At 37.6% G+C, this 19,322-nt stretch overlaps 1 protein-coding gene across 4 annotated transcripts in view; it reads right to left on the bottom strand.

Annotated features, from left to right (window-relative positions):
- Positions 1-525: 525 nt before the first annotated feature.
- The window catches only part of LOC126467058 (uncharacterized), a 59,344-nt gene continuing 40,547 nt past the window's right edge, over positions 526-19,322 (bottom strand). The window contains exons 2-3 of one of the 4 annotated variants that reach the window (XR_007585991.1): positions 8,048-8,221; positions 526-781 (exon numbers count right to left, since the gene is read on the bottom strand). The gene's annotated coding sequence lies outside the window, so the exon portion shown is untranslated. Of the gene's footprint in view, positions 782-2,448; positions 2,548-8,047; positions 8,222-14,615; positions 14,799-19,322 lie in introns of those variants that run through there. The other 3 variants (XR_007585992.1, XR_007585990.1, XR_007585993.1) reach the window with 3 other exon arrangements.

The raw sequence follows: 19,322 nt of genomic DNA, 5'->3' as shown, positions 1-19,322 counted from the left end.
CTATGTTGTATTTTCAAATTAATATTGTTGGCCTAACAATTATGTAGGCTTTTTACAGAATAATGAAATAAAATAAAATGAAGAGTAGGCTACGTATAGCTTCAATGTCTTGTCCACATGCCATTGGCATCAAGAATACTTTGGATCCTTTGAGGCACAGAATTTACAAGTCTATGGGAAAAGTTCTCATCCATGACAATTCTCTCCCATGAATAATAAACTAAAGCCCATAGGGCATTCACAATTTCCAAAATATGGGTATGGCCAATTGGCCTGCAGAATCTTCTTAACCCATTAGTATCCAATTTATTTTTAGTTAATTTATATTCTGTAGTTTTGGAAAGCTGTGTCCTGGCAACCCAATTTATGGAAATATGAAGAAATTTTGTTCACTTGTAGCCTAAATGTGAAATTTTTGGTTGTCCTCATTTGAGGATGCTGGGTGCTTGGCAGTTATTTTGTCATTACACTGCTTACTAGGAAAAGGGACAAGGGATAAATAAACTGGTAATAATATACTCAACATAACATTTCAAAACTATTATTTATTTTAAAATAAGTAACATTTAAAAGATTTAACAAAAAAATTCTCCAAAACTGAAATTTTATTAAGGCCTGATATGATATTTGGGAAAGCTTTCCATACAGAGTGTAACATTACACTTGCCACAATATGTTCTCTGCTTTCCTTTGCAGTTCTCATAATGGTATCATCTTAGCTGAACTCATTTCAAGATCTTTCTTCAGATATGTTCTCACAATCTGTCTTCCAAGTTCTTTCCTGAAAGAGAAGTTCCTTCATTGAATTTCTTGAAATTCAGGTATGCATTCAGAACAGTCATATTTGCTATCCTTGTAAAAAGGCACCAGTACCACTTTTTACCACGCACTGCAGTGGTATGTTTCTCTGGCAGCCAGTCATGAAGATTGACGCCTCCCGTGAAATTCTAGTATATATTCAAAGCATGTGGTTGTGGAACACTGGCCTTTTCTTTTTGGGATGAATTCCAACGTTAGAGTTTGACAGTTGGAAGCACAGTGCTAGTGTAACACACTTGTTGTCATTCCGTTTTATGATCGAAACTTCCTTCTGTCTCTCAAATCTGTATTTTGTATTTTTATGGGTGGACAGGTAAGTATCACCCTTTACAGATGATTATTTTTATTGTTATGGGAAGTCAGATAAATATTAAGTTCCAACGAAGATTATTTTTACACTTGAAATTCATAAATCACAATTAGGCAGAAGGGTTGAAGAGGAAGGAAGAAGGGTGAAGGAAAAGAACTGGAGAGGTCTAGGAAAAGGGGTAGATTTTGATAAAGGCAACCAGAACTGCGGCTCAGGGGAGACTTACTGTATGGGATGAGAAGAAAAGACTGATTATTGGGGACTGCATCGGACAAGATTTGAAAACCTGAGAGCTTAAAAGTGGGAGACAGGGTAATATGCAAGACAGAGATTACTACTAAAAGATTCACTCTTATTAACTCATGCATGATGTTTTAGTAGTAATCTCTGTCTTGCATCTTACCCTGTCTTCCACCTTTAAGCTCTGTGGTTTTCAAATCTTGTCCGACGCAGTCCCCAACAGTCAGTCTTTCCTTCTCATCCCTCATCCCGTACGGTAAGTCCCTCCTGAACTGCAGTTCTGGGTGACTTCCCCGAAATCTACCTCTTTTCCTAGACCTCTCCAGTCCTTTTCCTTCACCCTTCTTCCTCCCCCTTCAACCCTTCTGTCTGAAGAAGGAGCCACTGGCTCGGAAAGATTGCCAACCACAACAGTCTTTTATGTGTGTGTTCTGCCACCACTTGGTGAGTAGATTTTTTTACCTATCCAATTAAATAGTTTTATGAATAATTGATTGTTTTCATTGTTACAAATCATAATTAGTTATTTACTGAAGAGAATAACAAAAAAGGTAAAAAAAGAAAATATAATTTAATAAAAAATGTAAATAAAGCACAAAACATTTGTGACATGAGTAAAAAAAATAAAAATCTGACATATACTACAGCTACCACTACAGTAAACTGGCACACCACCACTGACCTGCCAATCTCTCTCTCTCTCTCTCTCTCTCTCTCTCTCTCTCTCTCTCTCTCTCCCCCCCCCCCCCCCCCCTCTCTTCAGCATAACAGTTGAATAGGCATACCATAGTTGAAGAATGAACATTAAACTGGAAACAACAGATACTGGACGGCACATACACTCACTCGTGTAAACCACATGTAAGGTCTTAGAAAAATATGCCAATCAACTGATACGTTTCTCTTAACTGAAAACTATAGAGACTCCAGGTGGTGGTCAAAGTAATTACAAATACATACATCCATTTGTCTGTTTGTTTCAAGATTAGATTATTATGAAATAGAACTTTTTAAAGAATGTGGAACCTAGAAAAACCTACAACTGCACAATTTGTAGCAAATTAAGGTTAAAATATTACCTGCACAAGTCTAAATTTTAAAAAAATGACAAGTGACTTCAGCTGGATTTGAATGCTCATCCTTTATCTTCATAAACTGTTAGCCTATCCACTCAGCCACTGAAACACATGTGAAACACTCATTGTTCTAGTAATTCTACCGACATACAGTTCTTATATTTCAACCAATTCTACATACTCAAATGATGATTTTCAAAAGAAGTAATATGATGAGTTTAATTACACTGAATCTCAACATACACTGTATCGTAACTATTATACTGCTTCTATTTGATGATGTAAACACCAAACTGAAGCTCCACAGACCACTATAGTTGTGAACACTGGCATTTCTGTGCTTGGGCACGTGTAATGCTCTGTTCTTGGGCTTAAAATTATTCGGGCCAGGCAATCTTTTTGCCTCTCATTGCACATTCACACCAGAAAGCACCTCAAAAATCATTGTCTGTCTGCTATGTCCACTGTCTGCACTGCTCATACTGCCTCCACTTACAAGACTCCTGCTCACAGCAGAATGACGGTGATGCCATTTACTCGCAACACAATCTCTTACAACCAAAGTATTATGTATCACTCATCTGTTTCTGTTCGGGTAGCCAAAGACACTCTTTTTGGCAAATGTAACAAAGAAAGGAGCCACTTCTTATAATGTAGAAACCCACCAAACAAGAATTTCACAGAATGTGTCTCGCCAAGAAATATAGCACTGAATATTCAAGAAACTTTTTCACAGTCAAACACAAAAGAAATCAAAGCACTAATATGTGAACATGTTTAAAGTTACACACCCAAGAATTATAGACTACAGTAAAAAAGTCATTGTCTATGAAAGCAGAAGACATGTGAAACATAAAGAATACAAATAGTGGTAATGTAGCATCGACAGCTAAATAGCTATAAGTCATTAGTTATTGAACACAGAACTAAAAAATGTTCTGTTTGTGAGCAGTTTAACAAAACTAACTCCAAAAGTAAAAGGCTTACATAAAATTGTACACTGAGTACATTACTGCAAGTGTAAAATAATGACACAATAAGTGGAACAACAATAAGAAACTGTAAATCTTGAGAGCTAAGCTGAATTACTTTGCACATCAACAATATGGTTAACAGTAAAAAGTAAGTGTCTTAAAAGATATAAACAGACCCACTAAAAAAATGAAGCACAAAATACATACAGAACACAGTCATGTAATGGAAGGCGAAAATGTTTTGACTCATAAAAAATGTCACAAAAAGCACATATATCACATAACTTTTGTAGAGGACATACAATTAGTTGACTCACGTAGTCTCAATTGAACAGACAGATGGGAACGTGTGGAGTAAGGGGAAACTCGGGAGGGCAGAAGTGCTTAGGCAGTTCCTCCAGTGACAACCCAAAGATCGAAGGTGTATGTTTGGCTCTCCCACAACTCAATGTCACCTGCATTTCATCTATGCTGACAACTTGGAACTGGTCCATTTTGTTTAAAGCACAGGTAGTGGGGTAAATTGGCAAGCCAACAGTAGAATGTGACACCTGATATGGTGCCCCAGCTAGGCGACTCTGATCGTCTATTAGATGTAGCAGAACTGGACATCGAGTTTCAGTGTCTATTACAGCCATACAAATGCTCTTCTCATTGTAACATATGCATGCTCATCTCTACACACCCATGCTTGTCCAGAATGCATAAAACATAAACCAATGGAAATTAGACACTACATTAATGTGTGTAAGTTTAATAACATACTAATGTAAATTTTTGTACATATAACATAATAATAGTGTGCCATGAAATGAAAATTACCAGCAATAAAATATACATATCAAGAATCTTTCTAGGGAGAAAGTAATTAGGAAAAATTGTATATGTTATTACAAATTTCTTAAGCATTGTGCTGTTCTGTATTAATATACTTGATGTATTTTCAATTACTTGGAAATACCCCAAATTAGAATTATGTTGTTATGGTTACTTTTAAATTACCTTTCTATTCACTACTTCTACCTACCCAAATATACCAAACTACAATACATCTACAGTGCAAGCTCAGGGAAAAAGGAAACGGGATCATCATGGTTTTGGCATCTACTGGGTGTGTATATGTATTACAAGAATTAAAAAGAAAGGTACAATCAAGAGTCAGTAAAATGGTCCTTTCATTAGTCTATTAAAATCTTAGAGCCTATGTGTAATATAGTCTTACACTAGAAAAACATTTTAGATCATCAATATCTTTATAAAGGAACTTTTGATGTATGGTAGATCATGTCACAGTAGAATAACCTGAGATCAGCTTTGCCACACCAATTAATGACCAAGCAGAAAAACTTCCCTGAAAACTTTGTATATGTGAAAGGTTAGTATTACATACTGACCAGAAAAGCTTTTGGCCATTAAGGCCTTCATCAACAATAGACAGCAGACACATACTCACGCAAATGCAACTCACACACACGACTGCAGTCTCAGGCAACTCAAACCAGTTGCCTGAAACTGCAGTCATTAGTGTGAGTTGTGTTTGCATGAATGTGTGTGTGTTTGTGTGTGTCTGTCATCTATTGTTGACTAAGGCCTTAATGGCCAAAAGCTTTATTTGTAACTGTCTTTTTGTTGTGCCTATCTGCAACTCAGCATCTCCGCTATATGATGAGTAGCAACTTTCCTTTTCATAATATTGTTATAAAGAAAGAAAGTCTGTCATCAAAGCAAAAGTCTCATTCATATATATGTAATAAATATTCCACAACAAGCTGTTATCCATGGTGCCCACAATGTTTACTTACAAGTCATCAACATACAATTCCATCTCTCTTGCTATGAAAAATATCAAAGCAGTAAACAATAAAGCCATTATACACAAACATCTCTGCTGAATCACATCTCCGCTCAAGAATCCTCTGTTGTTATTCTTCAATATTGCCACTTGCCCTCAACATTATATGTCTCATGTTGAACTCAGACTTTGCCAAAATTTTTGATGAAAGTAAGAATAGCAGGCAAAACCCATAAATATACCTTTCCTTGTTTTCTGGTGTATTAATTAGTCAAACACATCATCCTGTTACCATGGACTTGTAAATGATTCACAATTGATACTATAAGGTGTATAATATAAAATTAGCTTCCCATTCTGAAACAGCTTACAGTAGTTCTAGTTCAAATCTCAATCTCTTAAACTGCAGAGAGTAAAGATGAAAGAGGACAGAAATGAACTCCAAATAAGAAGTAAAGTTGCAAAGTTCCACCCTTCTGGGAGCATTCCATTCACCAGTTGGTACACCAACAAAAGAGCTGTTGAATCCCTATGTCACCACTACATCACCTTTAGCTGCACAAGCTTAGCAGCATTTATGCTATGAAACTTTTACTCTGCTTAAACCTCACTTGTTTCTATTAGTCTCAAATTCCTAGTTTTATAAACACGTCACTGAACACAATCATCTACCAAGATTACATGTCTTAACCAAAACTATAGTTTTGTACAACAAATTTTTCTTAGTTCATCAGGACTGTATGGATTTGTCAGAAGCTGATACTTACACACCTTGTGTACGAAATAGTGCACAGGACTTAAAAGATCAGACTGCTCAAAGTTCATAAACATAACACTGTGTCTGACGTAAGCTTGTGTAGTCTCTGACCAATAAACTGACAAAAATGCATTATATAAATCACATAAGTTTGCCCTTGAGGTATTTGCACATGAATTCCAATTTACGACCAAATGACTATGTAGATGGATGAGAACAATCAAATTGGTGAAGGTGTTCCTTTGGCTGTATTTTGTTTCAAACCATTTTTAATTTCCTAACAATAAGAGATAACCCATTGCTTTTTTGTATGTATGAATTCTCTCTACCACCACAAGTTGCATCCCAATCGTATTATCTTTGAAAAACATTAGATTCTCGAGTAAGCTTCCCCCACATCATGAGTTTGCTTGTTCATCAGAATTTCCAATAACAGACCTACTAAGGCTATATCATTACATCCCTGATCAAATTCCTTTCCAATACAAGAAAGCTGTTTATGTATTTTATTAACTTATCAATTATGCTACTGATTAATAGTCATTTCTTCTTCCTTAAAACACAGCAACGATTGAAATTCTTCAGAAGCAGTAAAAGGGGCTGATTGTCATAATAATATTTATCGGAATTGGTGGACAGTTGTGCCACATCTGTAGTCAGTTCCTCTACCTGTTTTGTAACTGCATTCAAATTTTCTTAAGTTTTAAGTGGCTGAGCTTCCAACTGTCATTTAAAAGATACTAATTGATGACTAATTCTTGTAACTGCACCTCACACTGAGTCCCTTGTTTCTTCAGCAGCAGAATTTCAGCAGTTTCCATACATTCAAGTTAGGACTTTATTTTATTTATCTCTGGCATGAGCTCGTCACGCACTTCTCGTCTAATCTCACTTAACTTAAAGTTCATCTCTAGCTCTTTATTTTCCTCTTTAATCTCTTTATTACATCTTCTAATCATTTCAAATTCTCTTCCTTTCTTTTAAAATTCTCTTCCCCGAGTAAGTTAGTATACTCATCTTGACTTTAAGCATTGCTCTTTTCTAACCTCTTAACAATACCCTCCATGAATGTTGCCAGCATATTTTGCAAAGAACAATTTTCCCCAGGTACAGTATTGCTACTGAAGGAAAGAGAAGTTGGGTCAGTTTGCATTTGTGTTATGGGCGCAAGACCTGAACCTTCAACCACTAAGCTAGAGTGCTGTGACTCATCACACCCTAAAGAATCATTCTCAAATACTGGATCTCCTGATACATTTTCTAGTCCACTTCTTATTGCTGGAATTTCATAATCCCATTTATGTCTGTCTACCACCTATCTCACACTTGAATGATTACTCTGAGCACGCCTTTCTTCACTCATTTTTTCATTAGAAGTAGTTTCCCTTTGTCCTCAAATTTTAGATTTAGTTCTAGTAGGTCCTGGCATCATACTTCAGATATAAAGAACAATGAATAAGAATCACAACTAACTGCACAATGTCTGAGAATCAACAAGGACACAGAAAATGTGTATTCATAAATTTCCAAAGAAAATGCAGAAATATTCTACTGTTATATGTGTACATAAGGAATGGAATAGCTACACTTCAATAGTACAAGTACAAACAATCACCATAAATCACTGCCTAAACTTGCAACCCAAAAGCCAAAAGTAGTGTTCAGTGGAAACAAAAGCTAATCTCAACATAATAATTGCGGCACAAAGGAAAAGGAATAATAACTACTATAATCGGTCACACTAAATAAGTGCAGAATAAAAAAGTAACACATTAAATGTAGAAAAACTTTTCCCAAGCAGAGCCTATCGTTCACATTGGTGTCACTTCATAATTTTATACAGGGTCTAGGCAAATTAATGTGACCACCTGAAAAAGCCTGATTGACGACCTTTTACAGCATAGATGAGCAGAAAGAGAGACAGCAATGAGATTCTGAAAGGTCAGCCGTGGGCAGCTGCACTAAGTTTCTCAGTTAAGGATACATGGGTGGGAACAGCATGACCGAGATGGCCCCGCAGATTCTCAATTGGGTTTAAATCCAGAGAGTTTGGTGGCCAGAGGAGTACAGTGAACTCACCATGGTGTGCTTTGAACCATGCATGCACAATGCAAGCTGAGTGATGCATTGCATTGTTCTGTTCGTAGATGCCATTGTGCTGAGGAAACAACAAGCTGCATGTAAGCATGTGGATGTGGTCCCAAGGATAGATGCATAATTGTGTTGATCCATAGTGCCTTCCAGAATGAGTTCCTGTAAGGTCAAAGAATGATGTATTTACGTTTCAGCTGGTTAATAGTATACTAATAGCAACTGATACACCAGGAAGTAAAAGACGAGGAAGAAGAGCTGTAACAGATCACTCAGGGAATGCCATGAAAACGTTCCCCAGACCATAAAGCTCCCTCCTCTGGCCTGGACCCTTCCAGCAATTGTTACAGGACTGCACATGTCAATGGCCAACTGTCCCATGGGGCATAAAACATGATTCATCTGAAAATGTTACCCAACGCCTTTCGGTGGACATCCAGTAGCAATACTGGTGTGCAAATTCTAGGCTTTGTTACTGATGAGTGGTGGTCAGCAGGGGTGCATGAATCAGACCCCTGCTGCAGAGGGCCATATGCAACAACATTTTTTGGACAGTCATTGAGGAGACACTGTTAGTAGCCCCTTGGTTCACATGGATGGTCAGTTGCTCAACAGCTGCTTGTCTATTCGCCCGTACACATCCCCGAAGCTCTTGTTCTCTCCTGGCATCTATGGCCTATGCTGTATCACAGCTGACTCAGTGCTGGTTTTGGACAGTGCCAATTTGCCATGCATGGAATACTTTAATCACAGCGGCATGTGAACAATTTGCAGACTTCGTCATTTTGAAATTGTTTCCACCCTTGGCCTGAAAGCCAATGATCATGCCCTTTTGGATGTCAGGTAAATCATTCATCGCTCCCTTTCTACAATATGAAAACAACAGCACTATTTCACACATCCCCCCCCCCCCCCCTCCCCCACTGACATACTTTTTCTACTCTCCACTGTTAGTACTGCCACCAGGCATCTGAGAATGGTTACTGCATGTTGATGTCGAACTTAGGCAGTGGCCATATTAATGTCACTGGACAATGTACAATACAGATGCATCTACCTAACAGATAAAAGTGCACTAAACAGTTTTCCTTCTCAAAAACATTGAATAAACAATCGTTACACAGCAGCAGTTTTGCACACTCAGTTACTTCTAGACAACCAATGAAAAGGCTTTCAAATATTATTGTCTGTATATGCAATAATATAACTCTCAACAAACAGTATGTCATGCATCAAAAAAAGAAATGTTACATGGCTGACGAAAGGCATTAAAATATCATGTGCTGAAAAGAGGAGACTTTATGAAATCTCAAAAACACAAAATGTTACAGAAGAATTTCTGGAGCATTTCAAGAATTATAAGAGAGTGCTTCACAAAGTCATAAAAGAATCTAAAAAAACAACAAATGATCACCATATAAAAATGGCCAGGAACAAAATGAAAGCCATGTGGAAGATAGTCAGAGAACAAGCAGGAAACGAGACCTCCCAAAATGTAAATCTCCAGGTAATCCAAGATGGCAAAAAAATTACAAATCCAGAAGAAGTAGCCAATGCTTTTAATACATACTTTGCAAATATTAGTGAAAAATTACTATCTGACATAAAATCTTCAAATAAAAATCCTGCTACAACACCATCCAATCAAAATAGAAACTGCAACTCTCTATTTCTTACTTCAACCAACCCTAAGGAAATTATACTATCAATAAGAGAGTTAAAAACAAAATTTTCAACAGGTGTGGATGAGATTCCAGATTATGTCATTAAAAATGTGGGGGACCTCATTGCAATACCATTAGCCCACATTTTCAACAGTTCATTAACAAATGGAGTCTTTCCTTCCTGCTTAAAGACAGTGAAACTAAAACCACTGTTCAAAAAGGGTAAGAAAGAAGACATAGCCAATTATAGACCTATTGCCTTGCTATCTACATTTTCTAAAATACTAGAAAAAATTTTTCATAAGAGGTTGCTAGATTTTCTAGAAAAGTGCAAAATATTATCCACAACCCAACATGGCTTCCGGAAAGGCCGATCAACAGAAACAGCAATATATGAATTTCTGGGTGAAGTACTCGAAAAAATTGATAGTGGACAAAAAGTAACTGGTATATGCCTTGATCTGTCTAAGGCTTTTGACATCATAGACCACACTCTATTGCTGCAGAAGCTTGAAAGAATTGGTATCAGAGGTATGCCTAACAGCTGGCTTAGATCATATCTTACTGACCGCAAGCAAGTAGTAGAAATACATTCTCACAAAGAAAATAAATCAACAAGACACTATTCTGATTATAAAGCAGTAAAATATGGAGTATCGCAGGGCTCGGTACTGGGCCCTATCCTATTTTTGATATATATAAATGACCTAACATCAGCCAACCAGTACCATAGCACTATCCAGTTTGCAGATGACACAAGCATATTAGTCAGCGGGAAGACTGCAGAGATACTACAGACAAGACTGTCTGAAGCATTAACAAATGTTGTAAACTGGTTCAACCAAAACAAACTAATAATAAATAAAAGCAAAACAGTAGCATTAAATTTTCATAATATCAAGAGAAACATTGAAGAGGATATAAAAATTCAGATGTCAGACACGGATATTGCAAGTGTGCCTAATACAAAATTTCTGGGGGTCTGGCTACAGGATAATCTTAGATGGGAAACTCACATTGACAACATATTAAAGAAGCTAAGTACCATGTGTTATTTAATGAGAGTGCTAGAAAACTGCTGTCATAAGGACTGTCTAATGACAGTTTACTATTCTAATATACATTCTGTCCTAAAATATGGGATCACTTTTTGGGGTAACTCGCCATCCTGCCTAAAACTCTTCAGGATGCAAAAAAGAATAGTGAGAATCATGGCTGAATAAAAAGGAACAAACCATGTAGACCATTATTTAAAAGGATGGGGATTCTTCCCCTTCCATGTATTTTCCTATTTGAAAGTGCAATGTTTATAAAGAAATATACAATAACAAATCCTAGTATCATCCCCAAAAATGAAAATGTTCATCATCATAATACAAGACAGAAAACTGACTTTCATGTACTCCATACAAAAACCAGTTTGTGCCAAAAAGGAACATTACACCATGGAAAAATTATCTACAATAAATTGCCAAGAGAAATTAAAGTAATGACAGATGTAAAAAATTTTAAAGCAGCATTAAAAGAATATCTGTTGACACATTGCTTTTATAGTGTGGAAGAGTTCCTCCAAAATCCTCGAGAGTCTAAGTGATGATTATGCAAATACTGTAACCATTAATATTGGCCTATAAATACATTCAGATGTAATTCTCAAGTTTATAATGGGGTTCAAGTATAAGTTGTATAGCGACTTGCCCAGTATATGAAGTAAAATTCTGTGAATGTAATTCTCTAGTGTACATGTCAGTTCATAGTGTAGAAGAGTTCCTCAAAAATCCTTAGAGCTTAAGTGAGGATCATGCAAATACTTTAATCGTTAATATTGGCTTATACATGTATTCAGTTGTAAACTTCAAGTTTCTAATGTGGTTTAATTATAACTTACACATCGACTTGCCCAGTATATGAAGTGCTGTAAAATTTTGTGAACATAATTTACTAGTTTCTAAAGTGTTTTAATTATAAGATATACTTTGACCTGTCCAATATCTGATGTGCTGTACTGTACATGTAAGATTTACTGGACCAATAAATACAATACAATACAATACAATCCCAACTGGTAACACACATTGCTCTCCACTGCAGTTCAGTTTTTCTTAGAGCTTTCCACAAGATTCATTACCCAGCAAAAATGTATCTGTAATATGTACAAAAACTTCTTGTGTGCAATAAATTGCCGAAAAATACTAGAAAAAATTATTACACTATGTTGTCACATAAAAAGTGTCGAACTCACTCCATCTCACTTCCTAAACTGCGCAGCACGCCAAATCACATATAATTATGTCATAAATCATAAAATGTATAGAAATAAAGATAAGAATACACAAATAGTATTTTGTTGCAGATACAATTTCAGAGCAAGCAGAGTTTTTCATCCAACTGCTAAACTGAAAGCTATCAATAAGAACGGACTCTAGACGGGAAGGTCAACAGGTTAAAATTGCATTGTTGCATGTTTTGCTATCTGTGGGTGACTTTCTATGTGGTGTAACTTCATGTTCCTATATAGTTGTATGTAACCATTGGTAACTGTCACAAATATTCTGTGATCTAGAAGTGCCATAACTATACTACTAGTGAATGCAAAAATTAACTACATCCATCAAAAAAAGTTTCGCATCACCCCAGTTCCCAGAACTCCTGAAGATAGACGTTGACTGTATCACAGACACAGTCCCTTTGACTGTTCAGAGATGTCACTAAACCCACCCAAAGATGTAAACAATCACACATAAACAATGCCTGTTAGACGGAGGGGGTCCGACAGCTGATCAGTTCCAATCATTCCACCAGGAAGGAGGTATACAGTTCGTGTTGTCTATAGTTCAACCATGCCTAGACAGTCAATACTGCAGTTTGATCACATCCGCATTGTTACTTTGTGCCAGGAAGGACTCTCAACATGGGAAGTGTCCAGGCATCTCTGAGTGAACCAAAGTAATGTTGTTCAGACATGGAGGAGATACAGAGAGACAGGAACTGTCGATGACATGCTACCTATGGATTATGGCTCGGAGGAACCCTGACACCAATGCCACCATGTTGAATAATACTTTCTGCGCAGCCACAAGACGCCGTGTTACGACTCAAATTGTGTGCAATAGACTGCATGATGCGCAACTTCACTCCCGATGTCCATGGTGAGGTCCATCTTTGCAACCACGACACCATGCAGTGTGGTACAGATGGACCCAGTAACATGCCGAAGGGACTGCTCAGGATTGACATCAAGTTCTCTTCACCTATGAGTGCTGCATATGTTTTCAACCAGACAGTCGTGAGAGACGTGTTTGGAGGCAATACAGTCAGGCTGAACACCTTAAACACACTGTCCAGCGAGTGCAGAAAGGTGAAGGTTTCCTGCTGTTTCGAAGTGGCATTATGTGGGACTGACATACATCGCTAGTGGTCATGGAAGGCGCCAGAATGGCTGTATGTTACGCGAATGCCATCCTCCGACCAATAGTGCAACCATATAGGCAGCATATTGGCGAGACATTCGTCTTCATGGATGACAATTCACGCCCCCATTGTGCACAACTTGTGAATGACTTCCTTCAGGATAACAACATCGCTTGACTAGAGTGGCCAGCATATTATCCAGACATGAACCCCTTTCAAACATGGCTGGGATGGATTGAAAAGGAATGTTTATGGATGTTGTGACCCACCAACCACTCTGAGTGATCTACACCAAGTCACCGTTGAGGAGTGGGACAATCTGGCCCAACAGTGCCTTGATGAACTTGTGGATAGTGTGCCACAACGAATACAGGTATGCATCAATGCAAGAGGATGTGCTACTGGGTATTCGAGGTACCGCTGTGTACAGCAATCTGGATCACCACCTCTGAAGGTCTCACTGTATCGTGGTACAACATGCAATGTGTGGTTTTTATGTGCAATAAAAAGGGCAGAAATGATGATCATGTTGATCTCTATTCCAATTTTCTGTACATGTTCTAGAACTCTCGGAACCAAGGTGATGCAAAACGTTTTTTGATGTGTGTATATAAATTTCCTCAAATATATGACATTTAATTACTCTAAACTGATCTTGACAAACTATAAATGATTGATATTGGAATGTAAAGAGTAACAATCTGTGATTTACTGAATAATTTCCTCATCAACAAACAAAAGTTAAAACTGTTAACTGTTTCATGTTAAATTTGTCTACTGTCCTAAAAATGCAGCGTCTGTATTGCATAAAAAAATTGCTGTTCCTAATTACAACACACAATAATGCATTTTGACCCTATGTTTTATTCTTACCTGCACAATGGACAATGGTGATCTGCTCTGCTTTAATTAAAAAGAAAACACTGAGCTACAAGTTCCTAAAAGGAATCACTGTGCGCCTGACAGCCATAAGATTTACTTTAACTGCTTGTCAATAAGGATTTAGAACGCAGACAGCTGATCGTGCAAAGTATTAAGTTTTTATTTCAAACAGACAGAGGAAAGCTCAACTAATTGATGGCAAATAAATAAAAATGTCGTTTCAAATTGTTGAAAGTATATTGCAACTTTTAAACAAACAGAATCTGGATCAGATTAACATAAGAACTACGATTTTCATCAAATATTGTCCCCAACAATTCATGCAGAAACTGGAGTACATTCCATACACAAAAGTTTTGTTCTGAAATGCTTCTAAAGGTGGGAGATGAAAAATAGTTTATCAGTATGCTGAAGATTTGACTGATAATTCTGAAATGAATTTCAAAATACAGATTGTCAATTAGAATTTTGTTTACATCACAATAATTTGTGGAAGATTAAATGTGCCACAAGCAGCTTCCATTAGCTTTGCAAGTAGCACTCACAATAAATATGAATTCTGTCTATATTACCTCATTCCATATGTACAGTCACCCTGGAAAGCGCACCTCAAAAATTATCCCCTGTCTGCTATGTCCGCCATCTTGACTGCTCACTCTCAGACAATTTACAAGAGCCTCCTGGTTGCGGAAGAACAAGTGACATCATCTGCTCCTGACATAACCACTGGTAACCAAAGAGTTACATGTAACCCATGTGCCCAAGGTACCCGAAGATGCTGTCTGTGGCAAACGTACAAATCAAATAGTCACTTCTTATAATACAGAAACCTTAGAAATGCTTGTAAGACCCATGAACTACAATATACATGCCTGCCCTGAGCTGCAGACAAAGAAGCAAAATCTACATTTAAATTCTATTTTTATCTCTTATTGTATTTGCATAAACTGCAATTTTACTGAAACTGATTTTTGTTATCAAAAACAAATACCATTAAGATGAATTAATGGCAAGTGAGTAAAACCATCTCAATATTTATGAAGAAGCTTCTCCGTGATGTGTGGCTATGTTGCAAGATTCCTACAGCTCACTTTTAATGAATGAATATTTTCGTAGGTCAAAAACATAAGATACTTTGGAACCAACTGAAACTTTCCACCTTTCTGAGTGCAGTTGAACTATAATATTTCATACTGTTAATATGACCATTTACTACTGTGAACCTATTACTAAACGTATATGACTCTAATGTCACAATGCTTCAACTTCTCTAGTCAAAGGAAAGATAAGTTCACAGAAAATAACAATATTATTATTCTGCCTGCAGTTAAAAGCTTTTTGTACGTATCCATTTTTACAGATGGGTTTCACTACTGGATATTTTAATCTGCCATTACATACGCTTTCAGCACACAGATGGATTATGAATGCAACCAATGGTTTGGTGTAGTTAAATCAGCACATTTTCGTACCTCATTTGAAACACTGCTGGAACAATAAAATCATCTGATCTACCTAATCAACTGATTTGTGTAATTCTATGTTTTAAACTGATGTCCATCAGTGGTCCATACATAATATTTATCACGTCAAATCTAATCTGGGACTAATGCTCGCCATATCTGTGGCATTAGATATGCCACACATGAGTCCTGGAGATCATGCCAAATGGCAAGTACTTTAAGGAAATCAGTCTTCATTGGCTGGGAACAGGTTCATCAAACACAGTGTTTTGGGCTATTGAATTGGCGAGAGCCAGCTTTCCTCCTTAATCCTATATGCCTGCTTCATTATTCACCACAAGATGTGGCATTGAAACGTTGTGCATCACAGGAAATGGAGATCTTGGCTTAACTGTCTGAATTTCAAGGATGATGCAAAAAACACCCCGTACGCTCCAGGTTTGCCTTTGGGTAGTACTGACATCCAACTCATTAAGAGAAATTATAATTTCAGCCCTCCTAAAGAAGTACAGTCCAAGATATGAATAGATAATGATAAAAGAACACAAGCCAACTGCTGGAATGTGTTTTTAATTACAAAGAAAGAGGAAGGCACACTGAAAGAAGCTGATACCTTCCATTATTTATAAGGCTTCTTGCGCAGCACTGCAGTACTCCTGAAATCAGTGAAGTGTCTACAAAATGAGACGCACAAAAATTTAACACTGCTGCACAATACAAGACACCTTGGTGAGTGAACAAACATGTCGGCATTGCACAACATTCTAAATTTTAGCAAAATGAACCTAAAACCAGTGTATTAGGCAAGAATGGGAGGCTGATGAACTGACTGATGTACATAAAATTATGAAAAAAGTCTATGGGAAATTGCAAAAGATATACTTTTGATATACCTGTTCTTCCTGTATATATAACATCACAGTTTCTCTGCTTAAAAATCTCATCCTTCATGCTAAACCCTTTAATATGTTCTACAAGCAGGCATTTTGGACACATTACACTGCCTTGCAAGGGCCAGGAAACTCACAGATATAGTCCAAAACTGACGTTGAACTTGGTACCACAGGTACACCTCCGTCTTCCAGTGCAAACTATGATAGACATCATGCTGGCTGGAGTTGTGATAGTCCTGTATTTGGTGGAAAAGACGACTCAGGAAATTAAAGTGGTCACAGAGTGAAATGAAAAAGGGTTATAAGGCACAACACCCATATAGCTTTGCAACTTCATTTGTGACTACTGTGAAAATATGGTGCAAAAAGTTAGCATGATGAGACAGACAGAGACCACTAATAAAAAAGAAATGCCCTTACAGAGATACAATAGCTACAAGCAGCTTCCATCCTCCACATAGCCAACAAAAGCCAAAGTTGTGATTAGTACACAGCTAACCATACCTACACAAAGAACAGACAGGGCCAAACCTACTATGTCTGCACAAAAGTTAAGTCTCTAGTCTCATCTTGGAAAGTTACATAAAGTACATTACTCAAAATACCTACAAGACCAAATCTTAAGCCATCAAATCACTCAACTCTAGCTGTATCTGACAGTTCTGATGAGACTGCTGAAGGAATTACAGACTATGAAATTAGCTGGCAGAGCCCTTGAGCCCCCCACCCAGTCAGCCAATCAGTTCAGGCTCTCTGACTTGGCCAAAGGGAAAATGGAAAGACAAAGACGAATCTCATCATTAAGACGGCTCCTGTATATTACAGCATAACATAAAACTGGTTTAGGATACCAGAAACTGAAACTCATAGCACATGAAACACTTTAAACTTATTGATACATTTCTACTACAGGGCTATAATCTCCAATGCAATGATAACCTTAGGCAAAAGAGCGTGGAAGCCTGGCTGAGACTGTAACAGATACTAATCTTCTGCTGTACCCCTGATTACAGATGGTCAAGAAGATGCAGTTGAAATTTGTGTCAGATACAGGATTACAATGTGCACTCAGTACTTACCATCTAAAGAAGCATCACATTACAAGACTATCAAAGACCTTGTAATATAACTTTCCCAGCCATTTCTCTACTGGGAGATTTAAATGCACACAGGGTCAGTTTAAGACAAGACAGATACAAGCCAAACTGAGTGGGGCACCACAGTTATAAGATTTTTACACAGGGTACATCACAATTAGTAGTAACAGCTTGAGGCACTGTGCTGACAGGGGCACTCCACTTTCCTCAGAAGTCAAACTTGAGACAGCCTTATGACAGAGGTGCCGTATGTCCTCAACACTGGCAACAACACACATTTCAGCACTGCTACAGTCATTCACAGCCATAAACCTCACATTCTTCTTTCCTACCATTGTATATTCTGCTCGCTGGGAAGATACTGATGACCTTCATTCCAAAGATCACTTCCCATTCTGCTCTGTCTACCAGCTGGAGCAGTCACCAATATGGGTAATCTGCAAATTAAACTGGATACTGTATAGCCAGCTCACCGTTTTTGAAAACCAAGACAGCATCTAGGAATACTAGGTGGAGCACATCACAACCATTCCCAAGTCCTCAGACAGAAAGAAGCCTGTACCTGGGCGGAGTGATGAATGCTGCTCAGAAATCTGGGTCCGGTAAGCTGCTCCGCAGTGGTTTAAATACCTATCAACAAATATTCCACACAGGTATGGGAAACCGTCAAGAGGATTATCGGTAAATACAGAAGCCATACATAACATCAGTGTTGAGGCTAATGGGTCTACAAACAACATGGGACATCACTCAGACAGCAGCAGAGCACTTTGCAATGGCTATTGCTTCTATCATGCCTCAGCATTTTGCAGCTACCGTGCAATTATGGAAAGCGTTGAAAGGACTTATCTATTACGATTTATATAACCACCTCTTTTCCTTGTTGGATCTGGAATCAGTGACTGTCTAATGCCTGTGATAATGCACCCAATCACAACCGAATCCAATATAGTGTGCTAAGACACTTTCAAACAGAATCAAAGGAAATCCTCCTACAATGTTTTAATTTGACATGGCACAAATGACAATTTTCTAACTCTTGCAGGCAAATAATTTTCATATATCTCCTCAAAATAGAAAAAGGACATACATGGCCCAGTAGTTACAGAAGCATCACCTAACTAAGGTTTGATGGAAACATCCTGTGTTGAATAGTTAACCTTCACTTGGTCTCAACACTAGTGACCAGACTCTTAGTGCAGGTTCAGATGGTATTGATACACTGTCAACAGCTTGATGCTGCTGGATGTGGCTATAAAGCAAGCTTACCCAAATAGACAACATTGTACAGGACTATATTTTGAAACAGATAAAGCATACAACACTATTTTGTGAACTATACTATACGTCACCTCTATCAACAGGGTTCCAAAGCCATCTGCCTGTGTTCATTCGGTCCTTTTTTCCATGACACTTTTTTTAAAATGCCACATTGGTGAAGTTCTGTCTGATATTTTGGTGTAGGAGAATGGTATCCCTCAAAGTGTTTTGAGTGTTACTTTCTTTGTCATCGCCATAAACAGTACAATATCAATAATATGGAGTCACACGGCAATGATTCTCATTTGTGGTTGATTTTGTAGTTTTTTTACTCCACCTCCAATCCTGCAATGGCAACTCATTTGTTGCCCACAGTTGGAGGTTGGAGGAGTGGGCTGCAGAGGCAGGTTCATTTTAATAATTCCCATAATATTTTTAATTTAGCTGACTTGTAAATGAGGGACAATATTATGTATTTCAAAGACTGAGTGAGGTTCCCAGGCACCTTATTTGAATCAAAACGGTCATGGTTATCACACCTAAAGGATGCAGGCAAGGACCTTGAAGGCACTGCAATCTTGCAGTTCTTAGCC

This window comes from Schistocerca serialis, chromosome 1 (assembly GCF_023864345.2).
Source record: "Schistocerca serialis cubense isolate TAMUIC-IGC-003099 chromosome 1, iqSchSeri2.2, whole genome shotgun sequence".
NCBI classification, from domain to species: domain Eukaryota; kingdom Metazoa; phylum Arthropoda; class Insecta; order Orthoptera; family Acrididae; genus Schistocerca; species Schistocerca serialis.
Note: the sequence above shows the minus strand (reverse complement) of the source record. Positions and strands in the feature narration are given on the sequence as shown.